This window comes from Lepisma saccharinum, chromosome 29 (genome assembly GCF_977018435.1).
Source record: "Lepisma saccharinum chromosome 29, izLepSacc3.1, whole genome shotgun sequence".
NCBI classification, from domain to species: Eukaryota; Metazoa; Arthropoda; class Insecta; order Zygentoma; family Lepismatidae; genus Lepisma; species Lepisma saccharinum.
The window spans coordinates 47,629,770-47,649,150 of NC_139257.1; the positions used below are offsets into that span (position 1 = coordinate 47,629,770).

Consider the following 19,381-nt stretch of genomic DNA (forward strand, 5'->3'; position numbering starts at 1 on the left):
TCTTACACTTTTGGCTAATCGGGACGATGAAGATGAGTGAAGTATGATGAAATTGATGATGAAGGGACACTCACAAGGACATCCATGCCTCGGAATTCGAGTCCGTCGTAGCGCGCTGAAATAACAATTACGCAACGAAGATCGGCACAAATTGAATCTGAGTGTAATGGGTGCACCATGATTCTTATCTCGAGTCCTGACTGCCAGTGAGGGAATGGATTCCATTTTGTGTTTGACATAACTAACCCGTGGCGCAACAGCCCATTGAGAGCTCGGACCTACCCATGGGCGTCCGGAAGGGGGGGCAAGGGGTCCGTGGACCCGCTGGAAAATTGATTTGATTTGATTTATTGGTGTTTTAAGTCCACTTTGTGCACAGTAAGGCTAATTGGGACTGGACCTACAGTTTCAAGTGGGATCCGAACCACTATGTGCCTCCACCGGGTATCGAACCCGGGACCCCTTGATTACAAGGCGACGACGCTACCACTCCGCCATCGGGGAGGCCCTCCCGCTGGAAAATGAAAGTCAACCAAAAATTATATATTTTTCACATATAATTTCATTTCAGCCACAATAATATGTGTTAATTATTGCATGAATATGATAAATTCAAATTTAAGCAATGTTTTTTTTTTAGGGAAAAACACTATTATTGGGGAAAATGTGCCTTGTTTGCCCCTCCCTGGAAAAAATCCTGCGGACGTCCATGGACGTACCTACCGATTGCCGGCCTACTCACTCAACTCCCTAAGGCTCTGTCCGAAAGGTACAAAGTACAGTATGGTCTTGGCGGAAGTGACGTCACCTAGTACAGTTCGAAAGCGCCAAGAAGAAGCGCAAGTGCACAGCGTGCAGCACAGATGGTTGGTGACTAGGTCACGTGGTTTCCGCACTCGTTGTTCATTTGTTTAAAATCACGGAGGTAGAAAGCCAGCGACACGGGTAGAGATATACGTTGTGGGCCAGCAAGTTCTAATGTGTGGAAACGTATGTGTACGAACATTTGAAAATGCAATGTGATTTCTATGGTGAATAATAAGTGTTTAAAACGCGAGGAAAACAACGAGTACTCAGTTTTATCTACTGATCGTAGTTGGCGCTGCAGTCGAAGTGCGATTCGAAAGAAAACACTTCCAGTCCACGACTTGAAGACCATACTCGAAGGATGCTCGCTTCAAGTACGGTCTTTCACCTTTCGGACATGGCCAGAGGCGGGAAATCATCCAACCAGTTATGGTTGCACGACGAACCCCCAGTCATTGTTGTAGGTTTTCATGACCTGGTTACGCTAATCATTCATAGCTCCCCAATTGCCTCACGATCGTGGGTGGCCACCGGTCCCATACACGCACTGACCGAAATCTCAGGAGAAGAATTATTACTCTTCCCCCAGGAGACTCAAACCACCGCGCGTCCCTTAGCCTGAACCCAAACCATGACTCTTTGGACCCCACGACCACGGTGCGGGAAAAGAATATTATTAATAATAATAACAATATAATATAATTCTTTTTTTATATAATCTAAGATAGGGGGCCTGGTTTTTCATTTACAGAATCTGACAACCCTATTTCTGGAGAACGACCGCCATTCTTAATTTGTATGAATTTGCGGCGATTGGGTTTCAAAAATAGGGGGGAAAGTTGCCAAATGGGGGGGGGGCAAGGACAGTTTACTTTCCCGTGGCAAAAAAGGTCTACCATAGTGCGGGGGCAACTGCCCCCCATAATCGCCGCCACTGTGTACATGTGCCTATTTGTCAACGCCCCTCCTCAGTAAGAGGTAGGGACAGACTGGCAGAAGGGGGTTCCCCTTCAAAATCTCAGAAGTTCTAAAGTTAACGCAGAGTATATTGGAATAATTGTGCCATTGCTCGTGCCCGCGCGATTGATAGTCATTATTATTATTATTATTATTTTCAAAAACTGGGGGGCTCCTGGGGCAGCCGCTGTTTTCGGAGAGACCATGCTTCCCGTTTAGGATCACTTAGCGACCACACACTGTCGGCGCACATTTTCAGGCTTTGGTCTTTTGCAGGCATTACGGAGGAATATGGCACATCCTCGGACATGGCGGATAAGGAACTGACTGGAGTAAATGTGGTTGCAAGGCAATACCTCTCAAGGATGCATTGTGCGGCGATGGCCGCGCGATCAGGGTCCCCTTACTTCGCAATGAAGAAAGAAGAATCGAAGGACGTGTGCCAATTCAGCAACGGCGTGGAAGAAGCACCGAGTCTTGTTCTTCACGCTGATTCCATGGTCTATGAACTGCAGCGTTCAGGTAGCGTTTTCCGTTTCAGTACATGTTATCTATATAGCTTCATGCATGGGTGTCCGGAAGGCGATTTTTTTCCCAGTCAACTTGTGAATGCGGGTTCATTTCTTGCTCTCTGATTGGCTGTTGGAAAGTTACGGTGCTCTGATTGTGAGAATATCTTATTTCCTATTTTCAGCGCAAATTTGCTGCTTTCTAATATAATCTAACCTAACCTAACCTAACGTACAGCGCAAATAAGATATTCTCACAATCAGAGCATCGTAACTTTCCAACAGCCAATCAAAGACCAAGAAATGAACCAACATTCACAAGTTGACTGGAAAAAGAAAAAGCGCGTCCGGAAGAGTCGAGGGGGGAAGGGGAGGCAAGGGAGGCCACGCCCCGCCACCTGGAAAATGGATTTTACAATAAACTTATATATTACACATATATATTTCATTTCAGTCACCTTAATGTTTAGTATTTGAAGGGTGTTGATAACTTCAATCTGAAGAAGTGTTTTTTTGAGGGGGCAACGGGGTAGGTAGTGATTGCTGCTAGAACCTTTTCAAGCATTCCCATTGGCTGATAGCCTTTTTCGGGTAGTAAATAATCTGTGGTGGTTAGGTTAGGCAAATGATATATATAATTTATTTACACACAATTATGAATAAACCTATAAATTATATTAACGTATACTTTTAAACATTATTGTTATTATTTGGTTCAGACCCTCAGCCACTGAAATATATTATTCTGGATACGTACCTAAAGAGAAAATATTCCATTCAGTTTGCTTAATTTATTAGTAATAAGTAATAAAATAAACGTTTGTAATGTTAACAGGTTTTGTACATCTGAAATTCTTTGAAACTGTTCAAAAACCATGTTAATTGGGCATTTGTCAAATAAAATGGCCTTCCTTGCCTTTTCTGTTTTAACGGACAATTCCAGGGGGGTTTCAAACTGCCTCGATATCAAGTGTAGTGTGTTGGGAAATATTTATACCTCCATGACATATAGGCTACATGGTTTGTCCCCAGAGGCCGCAACTTCATTTCAAATAAATATTTGGTAGTGGAGGGGCAACATTGACAATATTTTTTTACGCATAATGTATATACTTCTTGAGGAATTGAGGGGGGGGGGCAGAAAGTGCCTCGCCCTCCTAAGTCAGCGCCTATGCTTGTCCCACAAATAATATAAAAGTACAAAAATATGTAGAGCGAAACACAAACTGGCTTCCATTTTTCACGCATTCTCACATTTCTAGTAACATATAATCATAATAATCATAATCTTTATTTATCCGTTGACCCATTTTTTCATGGGTATGGATATCGTCAGATACATGTAAATACATAAAATAGTTACGTATTTCACAGTAGAAATGTAGGTACACAATTAATAAATACGAGGGTAAGTCAAAAATTATCTACACTTTTGCCACAACTTTTCTCAGGTTGGCCGCACTACCTTCAGCGCTTGGGTGCTACAATGTTGTACTTTTGTGGTCATGTGGCTGAGGTTTGATCTTAATCGCTCCATTTTTCTTTCTTTTGTTATAGTGTAAACATGGCCGCTCCACTGGCAGTGTGCACCAAGGAAGAACAGCAATCAGTGATCCGATTTCTATGGTCTGAAGGTGTGTCAGGGGCTGAAATTCATCGCAGGCTTTCGGTACATCTGATGATGTCAGAATAATCGCTTCAGATGATAGGTTCGTCAGAATCATCTCTTGATGTTGTTGAATCTTCCTGTCAGTAGTGGAGGTTGATGGGGTCCTGCTCCCACTTTCTGTTTCATGCTTGTCCGGCCAGTTTTTAACCTCTCGATCCACTCATACACAATTCTACACAGTAAAGCGCTGTCTTTGTTTTGTACTGAAAGGCTGCGATGAATTTCAACCTCTGACACTTCTTGAGACCAGAGAAATTGGATCACTGATTGCTGTTCTTCCTTGGTGCACACTGCCAGTGGAGCGGCCATGTTTACACTGTAACAAAAGAAAGAAAAATGGAGCGATTAAGATCAAACCTCAGCCACATGACCACAAAAGTACAACTTTGTAGCCATGGACGTCCGCAGGATTCTTTCCAGGGAGGGGCAAGGAAGGTATTTTTTTCCAGGGGGGCAAACAAGTTACATTTCCCCCAAAAGAGTGTAGTTCCCTAAAAAAAACATTGCTTAAATTTGAATTTATGGTGTTAATGCAATAATTAATACATATTATTGTGGCTAAAATGAAATTATATGTGTGAAATACATAATTTTTGGTTGACTTTCATTTTCCAGGAGGGGGGCATGGCCCCCCTTTGCCCCCCCTTCCGGACGCCCATGCTTGTAGCACCCAAGCGTTGAAGGCAGTGCGGCCAACCTGAGAAATGTTGTGGCAAAAGTGTAGATAATTTTTGACTTACCCTAGTACATATCTATGAAAGGAAACATCCGGTCCTGGCTTTTCCAGGGTTATGCAGTAGTACTGTATATGCACTGCAAGAAATAACCATATTTAAGACTATACCGCGCATACAGCCAACGGGTTCTTGCCGTACACGGAGACCCCCTATAACACCATTAAGCCTTGTTTCCATGATATAAAAAACTAAATATGCTGACCAAGGCAGAAATTTATTTTATTATAAAACATAAACTAACCGTAACGTTTCAACCTTATAGCAAGGTCTTCTTCAGACTCTGCACCAAGTACAAATGTAACAAGATACAAAAACAGGACGATATATATACACACACACACAAACATTACTCCCCTTCAGACTATTAGAAAGTTGATCTGGAACACACTAGCAGGTGGCTTTCCCTTGTCAACTGTACTTTCACCTCAAAGGCTAAACATATTAACTTCCATGTGCTTGGACTCTTTATCTCACGCTCTTTTTCCTTCATTCTTCTTCCTTCTTCTCTCCTCTTTCTCTCTTGTCCTTTCCACTCTTTCTAACACCTTCTTCCATTCTTTGTTTATCTTCAGTCTCCCATTCCAGTTCATTGTGTCTTCTTCACCTTTCTTCTCTATTTCCTTGGCCTCCTTCCATTTTCTCACTAGTATTCTCTTCTCCCTTCCTATCTGCTTAGCCTCATCCCACTTTATGTCATGTCCTGTTTCTCTCGTGTGTTTAAATATCGCATTTCTCTCTCTCTTAAGTGGCACATCATCCCTATGTTGTTTCAACCTGTCTTTCAGCCTCTTTTTCGTTTCTCCTATGTACTCACTCTGACATTCTTTACATTTCACTTCGTAGATAATTCCTTCCTCTTCCTCTTCTCTGTTTTCCTTTTTCTTGTTTGCATGCTTCGCTATTCTTAAGATGCTTCTCCCTCCCTCCTGTGTGGCTTCACTTGTCCGCGATAGAAGAAGAAGACGACGAAAAATGGTGTAGCAGCAATTCCGACCTATGGGGGAAAATATGCCTCGTTTGGCTATCCCTGGAAAAAATTACCTTGCTTGTCCCTCCCTGGAAAAAATCCTGCTATGTCCATGGCTTCACGACATTTATTAACACACTCAACTTCCTTTGAAGCCTCACAACAAGTAGTTCAGATCGGTTGGATGATTTCTTGTGATGTTGCGTAATTATAGACTAGCTGTGTTGTTTATGTAATCAAAATCATTTTTACTAGAAAAAAATCTCTAATGATGTTCAGACAGTGGCGTGATGTGGCGAATCATGCAGGGGAACAGGTCACCCACAAACCAAATCATCAATATTTACATGTACAGTGGGATCCATGAGTATTACCGTGCAAATTGTCCACCAGCATGTTCGTGAACATTATTTGACCCAATAAGAGCTTCAAGAATTAAGAGAAAACTCAAAACAAGCTGTTGACAACTTGTGCCCCATCATACATAAAAATCCATCGCATAAAAACACACAGGATGTAAGATAAAAATTAATGAAAATAGTCATGGACGATTTGCACGGTAATACTCATGGATCCCACTGTACAGTGAACTATTTACAATTCGAACTTTGATAATTCGAACCTTTTTTGTGTATATGTGTGTATGTGTGTGTGTGTGTGTGTGTGTGTGTGTGTGTGTGTGTGTGTATATATATATATATATATATATATATATATATATATATATATATATATATATATATATATATTTGTAGTTGGCGCAGAAGTTTATGGAGTAGGTGTTCTTGAGGAAGATTCCGGAGGAAGTTGATAAATCGTTTAAGAGAGTATTACGTGACGAACATAGTACCTAAAGTGTTCATTTTACGAAGAGTAAAAATTTATTGAACTTGTTAATATTGTAAATACAAGAAGGGGTAGAAAATAAGAGGGAACAGCCTGTTCTCTGTGTTTCATGGAGGGACCGCCATTGATTCAGAAACCAACGCAATGTTCGTGAACTTCAGATGTATTGAAAACCTCAATTGCTAACAGGCGTGAGCTAGCAGTTGAAAGAAACGTTGAAAAGGCGAAATTTCCAGATTAGAATCCCAGGTAAAGTAGTTTGCTTCTTTCACCTACGCCGTTAATGTACAGTCAGCTGCAAAAAAGTGGGACACCTATATCCTGAAATACTCTATTTCCAGCATGGCGTTATGTGTGTTGTCTAACACTACGGCGATGAGTGGATTTAAGGAGCAAATTTTCAATGGAAAGTTCTGCCAGCGCCGTACAACGCCAAGGAGGGAAGCTAGTATTTTACAGAAGGTCGATCCGCGTATATGTGTCTGATTTTGGACTAGCACTTACCTTATGATAATCCACGGGACCACCATCGGTTGGCCTCAATGTGATCACCGTGTGTCTTGGCAATAGCCCTGCACCGTAACTTACGTACATTGTAGGAGGCTACGATGAAGTACAGGAAGTGGAATCTTCTGCCAGTCCTCCTGACAGGCTTTCGACAGGCCCCGGAGAGTGGTGACACGATGAGATGAAAGTGCCCGTTTCAGTAGAGCAAACCCACAGAAATCCATGGAACTCGCATCCGGTGACTTCACCAGTATATCGTGAAATGGAATAGCCCGAATGCCGATGTCTGTCGCCATAAGTAGCAGAAAGTTCTTAGTAGAACGAGATGTATGTGATGAGACCTTACACCGATAGGCCTCACTGAGGTAATATTCACTGCTTTTAAAACCTTCAGGAGGTTTAATTTCTCACACAGGGTGCGGTTCACAGTTGACTGGGCCACGTGGAGTCGTGTGGCCACACGTTGCGTCGGGGATTTCCTGTAGTGCCATTCGATGCAACTTCCGAGACACGGGTGGCATCACTGCAGTGCACGCTCACTTCCTCGTCCCCCTGGTGGGCGACTGAATAGCTGGAACCTCGTGGTGTTTTTGTGCCGCTTGATTATGTTCTTGATGGTCGTCGAACCCAAGGCACATCCATGTTCTTTGCACTGTTTCTGAATTTTTGACACCGAATATTTGGCATGGAAAAGTGCAACTACGTAGCCCTCCCAAAAACGATTCACCTTAGGAGCCATGATGCACACAACACACACTCGTGATAGTGCCACGATACTACAGACTCTAACCGTCCTACCACGCTTTTAACCGCTTGGATTCGTCAATTCTGTGCACAGGGGTGACGGTTAAAAATCGGACACATATACGCGGATCGACCTTCTGTAGTATCTAGGTGTCCCATTTTTATTGTCGGTGAGTGTACAAGAGCAGCACCGGATTTACATATGTGGATGCTCCAGACTAACAGCATCGTAGAACCATCCGGGTGGCCAGAATTAAACTTACCCAACTCAGAGCCCTCTGTAGCCTGTTTGAGGCATCGTAGAACTCTGAAATTTGTTGAATCCACTATGCAGACCATGGGGAAGAGGATGGCGATAAAAAAAATAGTTCAATTTTCCGCCACCAGGTTGAAATGTGACGCTGTACTTCCATAATGGGTTGTACAGTGGGATCCATGAGTATTACCGTGCGAATTGTCCATCACCATGTTCGTGCGCTTTATTTGACCCGATAAGAGCTTCAAGAATTTTAAAAAAACTCAAAACAAACTGTTGACAACTTCTGCACCAGCATTCATAAAAATCCATCGCTTAAAAACACACAGGATGTAAGGAAAAATTAATGAAAATAGTTATGGACAATTTGCACGGTGATACTCATGGATCCCACTGTACAAATAATCACGTTAAGTGATTTAGCTGAGTTATTACTAATTAGAAATACATTTGTTAGTGGCTGGAAGTTGCGAGAAAATAATCTCTCGTTTATTGCAAGATTGCAAGGTAAAGGCAAATCCATAACCAATTGGAGCAGTTTAGGTCATTATTACAACCCATCATGGAAGTACAGCGCCACATTTCAACCTGGTGGCGGAAAATTGAACTATTTTTATATCGCCATCCACTTCCCCATGGTCTGCATAGTGGATTCACCAAATTTCAGAGTTCTTTGATGCCTCAAACAGGCTACAGAGGTCTCTGAGTTGGGTAACTTTAATTCTGGCCACCTTGTATGTACAATACGAATATGATGGTTATTATATTTTTATGTATTTACCGAATTACAAATATCTCCTTTTTTTATTAATCTTTTATCCTTTTCATAGCACCACCCCCTTCCCCCAGTGGAGATTCCTTTGCAGATGGACGTTTAAACCTTTACCAAAATCTAAGATTTCTTGTTCTCCACCTCTGTTATTCTACTTGAAACAGCCATACGCGGGTACGTACATAGACGAAGAACTTGCATCTGCTTTCTTGCAATAATTTTTACTAAGGTTTTCGTATTGTCTTTGCTTTGCTTGTGCAAAGAGCTTTTCAGTTTCCAAGATTATTGATTAATGCTTTTCTCTGCTCCTTTGTTGTAGCTACCGTGACCAGCTCAACGTCGTCTGTAGCAACAGCAACAACAGCTACAGCAACGAGCGGAACAGAGGAACTAGGTAATATAAATGCTCATATATAACGTGATCGGTTGAAATTCTGGACACAACAACCTCACCACCCTAATCCGACCTTAAATATCATAGGCGAACACGAGATCCAAAATGCCTAGACTTTATTAAAAATTAAAAAAATCTAATATGCCAGTATATTGATGTAATCCAATTAAAAGGAAAATCAACCAGCGTTATGTCTGGAAAGCACTTTGATTTTACAGAATCAAAACATTTCATTACTGTCATGTTCGGAGCAGATTAAATTAGGCCTATTGTTCATATTACCTGGTCCTTAGGCAATAGAAATATAAGTATATATAGTGTTTCAAAATTCCCATACCCAACTAACACGACAGATTTGCGAAAAGCCATAGAAGAGAGAGAAATAAGAATTGCAACCAAGGCATGGAGATAAGGCAGTAAACTATCATCTAATCTATACCTGCTAAAACAAATGGCTGAATATAATTTAACAGAAATTAACAAATGCATATATTATGGACTAATTTACCCCTATGTTGAATATGGCATAATAGCTTGGGGTGGATCATTTTATAATAATACTGTCAGAATACTGAGACTTCAAAAGAGAGCACTTAGAATAATGTACAAACTAGGCTGTAGGGAATCTTGCAAAGAGTTATTCAGGGAAAAACAAATAATGACAATATACTCCCTATACATCTATAAGGCTATAACGTTTGTTCTAAATATTGGAACTTTGACTAAATATAACCAATTACACAACCACAATACAAGGGGGAAAGATAATTATTACCAGAACCAACACAGATTCAATATCTCAAAACAATCACCAATGAATGCCGAGAAAATATTCTACAACCAGCTGCCCCATGACATAAAACTGATATCTCCAAAAAATAAACAAATACAAACAATAAAAAATATTTGACAGAGAGAGCTCTCTACAGTATCAGAGAATTCATTTAACAAGACAATACAAGGCCAATGTACTAAACAATATGTATTTTAATTGTATTCTTATTTCAATCATGCAACAATGATAATGTGTTTTTATTTTTATTAAAGTGTAATGAAGTGTATTTTTCAATTTTTACTTTGGTGTAGTGATGTACTAATTATTATTTCATTATGTATCTTGACGTTTTCTATGCCCTTTTAATCAAACTATACATGTTAAACTTAATTCATCGTAAAATTTTCTAGTTTTCGAAATCCAGCATATTGAACCTTACTATATCTGTAGCTTGAGATTTCTAGTCTATCGATGATTAAAAATTTGTATCCCTCAAATATGTATGGTGCTTCGAGTAGTTTGGAACGTTATTATTATTATTATACTATTATTACTTTATCGATTTCCTATCAACGACTAGATCCCTCTCCTTAAGAAATTCCTGTGATGCCAATGCTTTGTAGGAAGTTGTATCCTCAAATTGTATGCAATCAGCTTTATTTGCCGTGTAATTCTGGTTCCCTAATTAGGGTAAAGAGAGGTAATTTGGATACATTAAAACAAAAAAAAAATCTTAGTTTGCAATTTAGCAGGTAAATCATAACTTTATTTCGGCGTCAATACCTATTATCATTCACTTGAGTGATTTCAGATTATGTGCTTTAATAGCGTACCATTTATGTAATCATTCGACTGGTCTGTACAATATCAGTTATTCTTATGTTCTCTTACAGTATGCACAAATGGCCAGTATATTCGCCATCCTGATTGTGTGAGATATTACTTCTGCGACTTTTCGGGGGTAGTTGACCTTGAAAAGGTCGACTGGCGAACATGCAACAATGGCCAGAAGTTTGATACTTCGATCAACAACTGCAACTGGGATTATAATGTACAGTGTTAAGCTATCAGCTACAACATTTTTGTTTTGTTCATCCAAAATAGAGGAATGCAGTTTTTAAAACAAAAGATTGGCAATGCATATTTAGTTCAATGGACCGGAACGTTTATTTTCTTCGCTAAACTGTATGCTTACTCAGAATGTTAACGAAATAAAATAATTCTCTAACCCAATATTGCAGTTTAGTTTTTGAATTGTATTGAAAAATTAAGGATTGTGTAACGTAATGCATTTTTGTTTAGTGATTAACTATCCCGATACAATAAATGCATAAACAAAACACACTATATGTAAATAACTTGTTGGAAGGCAGTGGAGTTGCGGCGATAGGGGGGGGGGCGTGGAGATGCAGTTGGCCCCCACTTTTTGCCAGTTGTGCCTCCGTACTATACTAAACCTTATTTACTAAGGGAAAGTAAACTGTTCTTGCCCCCCCCGCTCCGCCTTTCAGTTTAGCACTTTGTCCCCGCAGTTTTGGAACACAATCGCCGCCACTGATCGAAGGTAATTAATGAAAGGTAATTAATGAAAGTTTTGTAGTGTATTTTATTACAATTTCAATTTCGTTGCTGAACACCATGCATGAGACCCAACATTTATTAACCAAGGCGATGATATTTTTTTTAAAAAATAAAGTAATTCGGAGATCATTGTACTGGACATGACGTAAATGCACAATGTATACTGTATAGGCAGGGCCGGCGCTAGTCATTTTGCCGCCCTGGGCGGTGGTGACAGATGCCGCTCCCTTCCCCCCCCCCCGCCGTCATTACGCAGCAACGGGAAATTGAAAATCAATATATTCCTGAGTAAAACATCAGATATCTCGCTCGACCACAGTTAATATTTAAAAAAATGCGACACTAATTTCATATTATTATTATATTTTATGAAAACTCTCTCTCAAACGTATCTTAAATGTAACAAGTATTAGGAAAGAAATGAAGGCTTGACTTCATATCTTTACCGTTGTAGGTCTGTGATATATGATTGGAATCTTAAAATGTGAGTGACCTAAGGTCTGAATTCGTTCCTGCGTTGTCCCCGCATAAAGCGACTCTGGAATTCACCCAGCCTCAAATTAATGGGTATCTGGGGGCAACCCTGGGAGGTAAAGGCGGCCGGAGAGTGGTGCTGATCACATTACCTTCAAAATGGCCGAGATCGAGAATGTGTGTAGTCCTACCCCCACATCCTCTAAATGTGCCATCATGACGCATATGCACGGGGAACTTTACCTTTACCTTGCATGTAATATTCTTTTTCGTATAATGCTATTCTGCATAAAATGGAAACAAGCGTGTTTCAGACATGATTGACCGAAGATAGTATTTTTATTAGCCTTAATTTCCAAAAAAAATAATCTTTGATCGCCACTTGCCACGGTTACCGACAAAGATAATAAATTCGAAGTTCTACACTCACATTAGGTGCAAAATCATGACGCTTTATCAGTTTCCTTTGGTGTAATTGTTTTATTATAGCCGAAAGCATTTTTAATTCATCTTTTAAATCGGTAGTCTTCATGTTTTAACATACCGGCAAGTTTTCTACCCTTTTCAGACAAAAGATCAGATGGCATGTCTTTATGCTTACTAATATCATAAAAGAAATTGAAAAATTCACTATGATTTTTAAGCTGCTCAAATCTTTCTCTTAGAGCTAAAATAATCGTCTAAGACCTGGCAATAAAAATCAACTTTGTACCGTTTTTGTGGATCTTCAACAGTTTTATCATACTGAAACTGATTCTTCTTTCAATTTCGGCCCTGTACAGTCTTTGGATCATCTATATCCATTCTTTCTCATCAACCGGGACACTCAGGTCGCCGTCCACGACGCCTCTACGAGTAGAGGGAGGGAGGCCCTGCCAGGCTGCCAAGTGGCGTCTAAGAAACTGAAATTTTTCATCACTCCTGCTTTTTTCAAAGCGCTGATATGTTTGCAAGAAATCATCTAACAACATCTAACACATCGTAGAATAATGTTTTGAAGACATTTGCTCATTACATAACGTAGAGGTAAAAAGTCATACCAGATAACTAGCAAGCAAAGGAATGTAAAGCCACACAATTGGTTTGCAATACACTGAGCCTCACGTACGACCATTTGGACAGTTTTATTGTCTCCAATTATTTGATGGAGCGCATCACAGACCTCTCCCACTTGATATCTGAACGGAGTTAAGACATCGAATCTGCTTTCCCACCTTGTGGTACTCAGTGGTTTTAAAGTGAGACTACTGATATGTTTCTTCAAAACGGTGGGTTGGCATCTATTAACTTACAAGATATATAATATAATATAATATTATAACTTGCAATTTTTGAATAGGCTTATTTTTTTCCTCTCTTCAAATTTTGCCGCCCTGAAAATTTGCCGCTCTGGACGGTGGCACGGTTCGCCCCCCCTCCCCTTCCCCGGTCCTGTGTACAGGCCACCTACAGCCGAGCTTATTAAGCGGTCGATTTTTAATCTCTTCACAGAAGATGCATTCGAAGGGTGTGCTTGTTCTCTGTGAGCGTCCCTTCCTCAAATTCATCAAATAATAATTCATCCTCATCGTCGCGTTTAGCCAAGGGTGGAAGAGCACTGACGTAAAACAGGAAAAATACAAATTTCGAATGAATGAATGAATTAAAATTCTTGTGTGCGTCGGCACATAAGGTCATTTTGAACTCTTTAATATATGCAGGGAAATAGCACCTTATCTAAAATTCTCATCTAAGAGTTTAAAAAATGGGATGTAAAAGAGCCCTTTGGGAAAGTGTGAAATATACTTTTTAGGTTGACCTTTATTTTCCGTGCCCCCCTTTCCCTCCTTCCGGACGCCCATGATCACCCTGATTTAGTTTCCAGAAGCTACTACACATACATAGGGTGTTCCACATAAAACTGGTCCGCCTGTAATAAATGATAGGTGTTATGAGTATCGGTTTTATGTGGGACACCCTGTATAAGTCGATAAAATAAAATTAAAGTAGAAAACGCAGGGTATTTGTGGTAAAAGTTGTACAACTGTGTTGAGAGAGGTCTTGCTAAATATTGTAGGCCATCCATTCCTCTGGCTTCATCAATTTCCTGCAGGTGGGGACCACGATAAAATGAATTACGCCACTGCCCTGTGCATACTTTCAGTATTATGAAGACAGCACCTTAGGCCCTTAATTATAGTTGTCTTCCCCAGGGGAATGTAATCACGTCTTTAACAGTGGCATTTCATAGTCGTATTTTGAGAAACTCTTGGCTTAGAACTTCTTCTCATGGTACTCCCCGATGACATAATGCTTACTCCATGGTCAGGGGCAGCCGGGGCCGTGCACCGGGCCCCAGAGGTAAAGCAGAATTTCTTGGTATTATGGCTGCACATGATCTCTTAGATAAAGTTCTCTTGCAAATGACTGAGCTTCGGGGATCGTATGTATCACTTAGAGAAGCAACGAAGTGGGGGATTTCAAGTGAACTATCTGACAAAAAAAAAGAATTAGGTGTCGTCCTCCTCAGGACGAAAGACTTGCCCACCGAGAGAACTGGTTCAAAGTAACAATATTTTACCCGATGGTAGACACAATTTGCTCACAACTGGACAATCGTTTTAAAGTCATGAAATCAGTTGTAGCAGTGGCGGTCCCTCCATGGAACAGGCTGTTCCCTCCTACTTATCACCCATTGAAGCTATTTTAATTATCTATATTAACATAATAAGAACACTTCTTTCTCTCGAAATCAACACGCCGAAGTAAACTTTCACCGAGACTGGACGTTTGTTTACTTCACCTACCCTCGTCGTTCCACCCTCTAGTGCAATAGTGCCTGACGCCGAGTATTTCCGACCACGCGCGAAGGTAAACGATCCTCATGGTCCCACTTCCCACCTCGGAAGCTGAACTCTATCTTAGACTGTGTTAAAGGTGGAGCTACTGCGGAGCATACGCACTCGTCTGGTCCCCCTCGAACATCCGGTTACGCTTACAATTCTATGGACGTTAATATGAAAGAGCAAAGTGGAGATTCTTTTACAAGGAAATAGGGTGTCCGCTGTGTAGCATATGGTTGTACAGTTCGATCGGGAACAAATTTTTTGAGTCAAGTATCACTTCGTAGGTTTCCGAAGGACGTAGAGAGACGAAACCTGTTGATACAAGCAGAACGAAGAAAGGATTGGTACCCGGAAAGTATTTTTATATTTTGTTACAAGCATGTTGATCATTTCTCTGCGTATTGTGTTGTGGTGAAAAGCACGCCTCTTAGTGAGGTTTCAAACCGAAGCGACACGCGACAGCAGTGGTTCGTACCAAAGTGACAAGCGACACAGGCCCATTTAGTCTATAAATAAGCATTTACCACTCATGGGAAATCAAGTCTCAGGCGGCACAATACACGCCATTGGGAAACTGAGCGACACGTGCAGCTTGTCGTGCTGCGATTACACACCGATGCGACAAGCAACAGCCCTTTTACTCTAAGCGAAACAATTCACCTTGCATACGAGTACAACAGAGCGATGCGACACGATGTATTGTACTGAGAAAACAACAGTCCAGACTGGTACACACAGTACAGACAGTACACTGTCCAGTCCAAGCGACACGTGCATTTTCTCGTGGTGAATTGGTTCGAAAGGAAGCTTTCAGACTGCAGCGATACGTCTTTCTTGGAAACCAACATTAAAAAATAAACAACACCTTCCGAACGACAAATTACAGGTGTCGCTTGTCGCTCGAACTGGGCCGTTTTATCAATACCTTGCATTGTGTTGCCCCGGCCTGTTATTTGCGCAAGGGTGACTGGTGAATTGTTTGCTTTAGATCGAATGCTTCTGTGCGAAATTACGATATCGCTTGTCGCTTCAGTCTGAAAATGCCCTTGTTGCTTGAAGTAAATTCGTGCAGGTGAAAGTGGCATGCCATATCATAGGTTTTCCCTAAATCCCTCAGGTGGAAAGGCGACGTTGAAAGCATATATATTTACTAGCATTTGTTATGTGTCATTAGATCTGCAGATTTGGCAAAGATTCACTTAAGCTTAAGCATACTTTATATCATATAATAATATCACTAGTTTTATAGAATTATCTTTCCCTCACTTTTCCATTTACAAAATAATTTAATATACTGTATCTAAACGTTCGTCGTACATGAGATACTTGTATGTACGTAGCGTGCTATACAACTGGCGGCACAAAGACACGTCATATTTTAATAATCTGCTCTGCAGTTCATCGTCCGACGAATTCTAGACGTCCACTTCTTCATAGCAGAATTTTAACAAATACCTTTCTTGACTAATGTCGCACAACTGATGAAAACAAGCGCTCATTTCTTACTTCGTATGCCGGTGAATCTGCACTGGCAACAACGGGGACTGGTCTAAACCGGAAGTTCCGGGAGGACCGGGCAAGACCTCACCAATGTTTATGTTTACATTTTTAACACGGTCTATAGCTGTTCCCTAAGAGAGACAGCGAATTCGTTGTCTTCGAGTTTTTGCTATGTGCTAAAGATTAATTGCATCGTAGTGATAGTTTTGAGTGTAGTAAGTCTATAGTTTCCTAATCTCATTGCAAAATTGCGTCTGACATTCATAACGAACTGGAAAAATCTTCTACAGTTAATCGTCTGCTAAATGCCTTGGCTAAATGCTGCGAAATAGCTTCCGAGGAAACAGCTCGCATCCACCTGTTCCAACAGCCCAAAGACCAGGCGCACGCAGAGGCAGGACAAGAAAGCGAGGGTTGCGAATGTTGTATGATCGCCCGGCTGAAGACGAAAGCTTTTAGTTCATTGAACTTTACAGAAAAGACAGCAAACCAAGACCTACCCTAACCGAATTAAAAACAAAAACAAAATCGTACACAAGGCATTTTATAAAAAGTTACTACAACTCTCTAAAATGATTAACTGGATACTCTTCCAGTGGCAAATTATTGTTGTCCTTGTTTGTTCACAAGAAGGGACTTTGGAACAGTTTGGGTTTTGTCACAATTTCTACAAATCTAGCGGACGTCATGAAACAACTCGGCCATCTGAATGCCATTATTGCATTGAGGACGTGTGAATTACAAGAATGCTCGCTCAACTCTACAAAAAAGTCAACTTAATCTACAAATAGAGAGATGAAACAGGTTTCGACAAAATATTTTTTCTCTCTGATCACTCATAAATTGCTTTTATTATTATTTTCATTGTTGTGCATCAACAATTTTGTTTTTAATGTTATTTTTACATTATAGTATCATATTTGTTTTAACATTGTTATTGTCCAAATGTTAACGTGCTTCATGTATGTTACTTCTGACAATTTGTAACATATGTATCGTATGTTTATTTGGTCAGATGGGGTGCCAACAGGGGGGATTATGGCGCAGGTTGCGCTATCAAGATTGGGGGGGGGTCCCTTCAAATGATATAAAATTCAACATTTATATATTTTTCCAAAATATATGTAAAATTTTTACACCTTAAATGCACCATATTTAATCCATTAGATGAAGAAAAGAAAGTGTTTAAGGGTATTATGGAAGGGGGGTGGGGAGAAATATCCAACTCTTACATATTAGGCCTTAATTGACACGGGGGTTCTGGGGGGAACAGTATCCAACTCTAGGTCTTAGATTATTGCGGGTATTTTAGTTAGAGGGGGATTGAGCATTAAATTGAGGGCAATTATACAATTATTGTGTATTACTATTGTCTTAGACAGACTATTGCGGAAATTCTGGTGTGGAGACTAAGAATTAATTTTTTGGAGGAGGCATAATCCACTCTTCAATATCAACAGTAAGTCTAAAATTAGCATGGAAACTTTGGTGAAATCTCAGATTGTCAAGAGATTTCTCTAGTGGAGAGAGAGAGTTCGAAAATTAAATTTTGGAGACTGTATTTAGCGATCCCGAACGTGACAAAGGGGAAGCTGGAAAAGACTAAATATCTCGGAATCTTAAGAAAGTATTGACGTCCCATTAAATTAATATTCTTGAAAGCCTGCAAAGGAATGGATTTAAAGATTTTCTTGCTCGCTTCGATCGCAATGATATGTTATACTAGGATGCGTGTTTGGCGCTTGAATGAGGTGAATGTGAAGTTTATTTACTATAGCTGCATTACAAGACAAGATATATTCTCGATTATGATGAACGATTTTAGGGGTGGTCTTGAGTGATGGGCACCCCTGTTTAGGAAGGGGGGGCAGATCAATTATAGTGTTCAGTAAAGCTAATAAAGAAGGTGCTTTCAGTAGACACGTTGTCGTAATTAAATACGTTGTGGGGATTACGATATGGTTTAAGGTCACAAATTATATGATTTGGAGGGGATGCGCCATTGGCCTTGGGGGGGGGGCACCCCTGCATTTAGTTCATTTCAATAAGGGTTGAATTTTACTTGGTCTACTGTATTATATTACGACGGGTATGGGAAGGGAGGGGGCAAGAGTAGGTCACCTGTTCCCCTGTCTGATTTAGCACCGCACGCCACTGATAGAAAGTGATACAACCTTATATTTGTTAAGTTTTGTATACACTCAGCTTCTCAATAAACCTGAAAAAACTTGCAAAAACATTTCCAAACCTTTATTTCAAATGTTAAGTTCTTTCAAACACAATATAAGGACAATATACAATATATACAATAATGTAAAAAGAGCTGATCTCCAGTTATCCTGATATACGCGCGGCTTGTTGCATGTCCCTGTCACAGTAGCAAAGGCAGAGATCGTTTTCTAAATAAAAAATTATGAAAGAAACTATATTTACATAGTAATATGAATTAAGGACGCTTTAGTGGTCTGGCTTTACTTTTAATTCAAAATGACAGAGCCAAAAAATCAATTTTAACAAATTAATCTATCCTTTTGCAAACAAAAATCAAGAAAGAAATCGACCGTTTGAAGGTCCGGTCATAAACGGCCTCTTTTTTTCAGCTCCCATGTTTACAGTAGGGTTTCTCTGACGTCATCAGGATTAAAATTTTCACGAGTGCTATTTCCATCATTGTAAAGCATGCAATCATCTAATACACGTAATTAGTGATGTCGTGAGTGAAACATCTAGTCTTGAGATCTGTGCGCAAGGAGGAGGGTTGTGTTAAGGAACGATTTATTGCTTTACTGATGTGAGTGACGGGTTATTTGTTCGTGTAAAAATTGTCAATTAGTAGAAACTGGAGGATAAATTTATTGCTAAAACTTGTGACGGGTCGGCAGTTATGTCGGGGCATTTAGCAGATTTGCAAAACAAGGTCCAGGACGAGTATCCGAAGGCGTTAGTTGTTACGCTCATGTAGGGGAAAGTGGGGCACTTTGCAACATGGGCACGTTGCAACAGTGCTTTTTCTGTTATGTAGGATGGCTCTACTGCGTTGCGCTTACTGTCGTTCCAACAC

The 19,381-nt window shown here is 40.3% G+C and overlaps 1 long non-coding RNA gene across 1 annotated transcript; it reads left to right on the forward strand.

Moving 5' to 3' along the window:
• Positions 1–2,254: 2,254 nt before the first annotated feature.
• Positions 2,255–11,042, forward strand: LOC145981281 (uncharacterized). Its single transcript, XR_014440947.1, has 3 exons — positions 2,255–2,286; positions 9,091–9,165; positions 10,834–11,042. It is a non-coding gene; the product is annotated as an uncharacterized LOC145981281 (long non-coding RNA).
• The last annotated feature ends 8,339 nt before the right edge of the window (positions 11,043–19,381 follow it).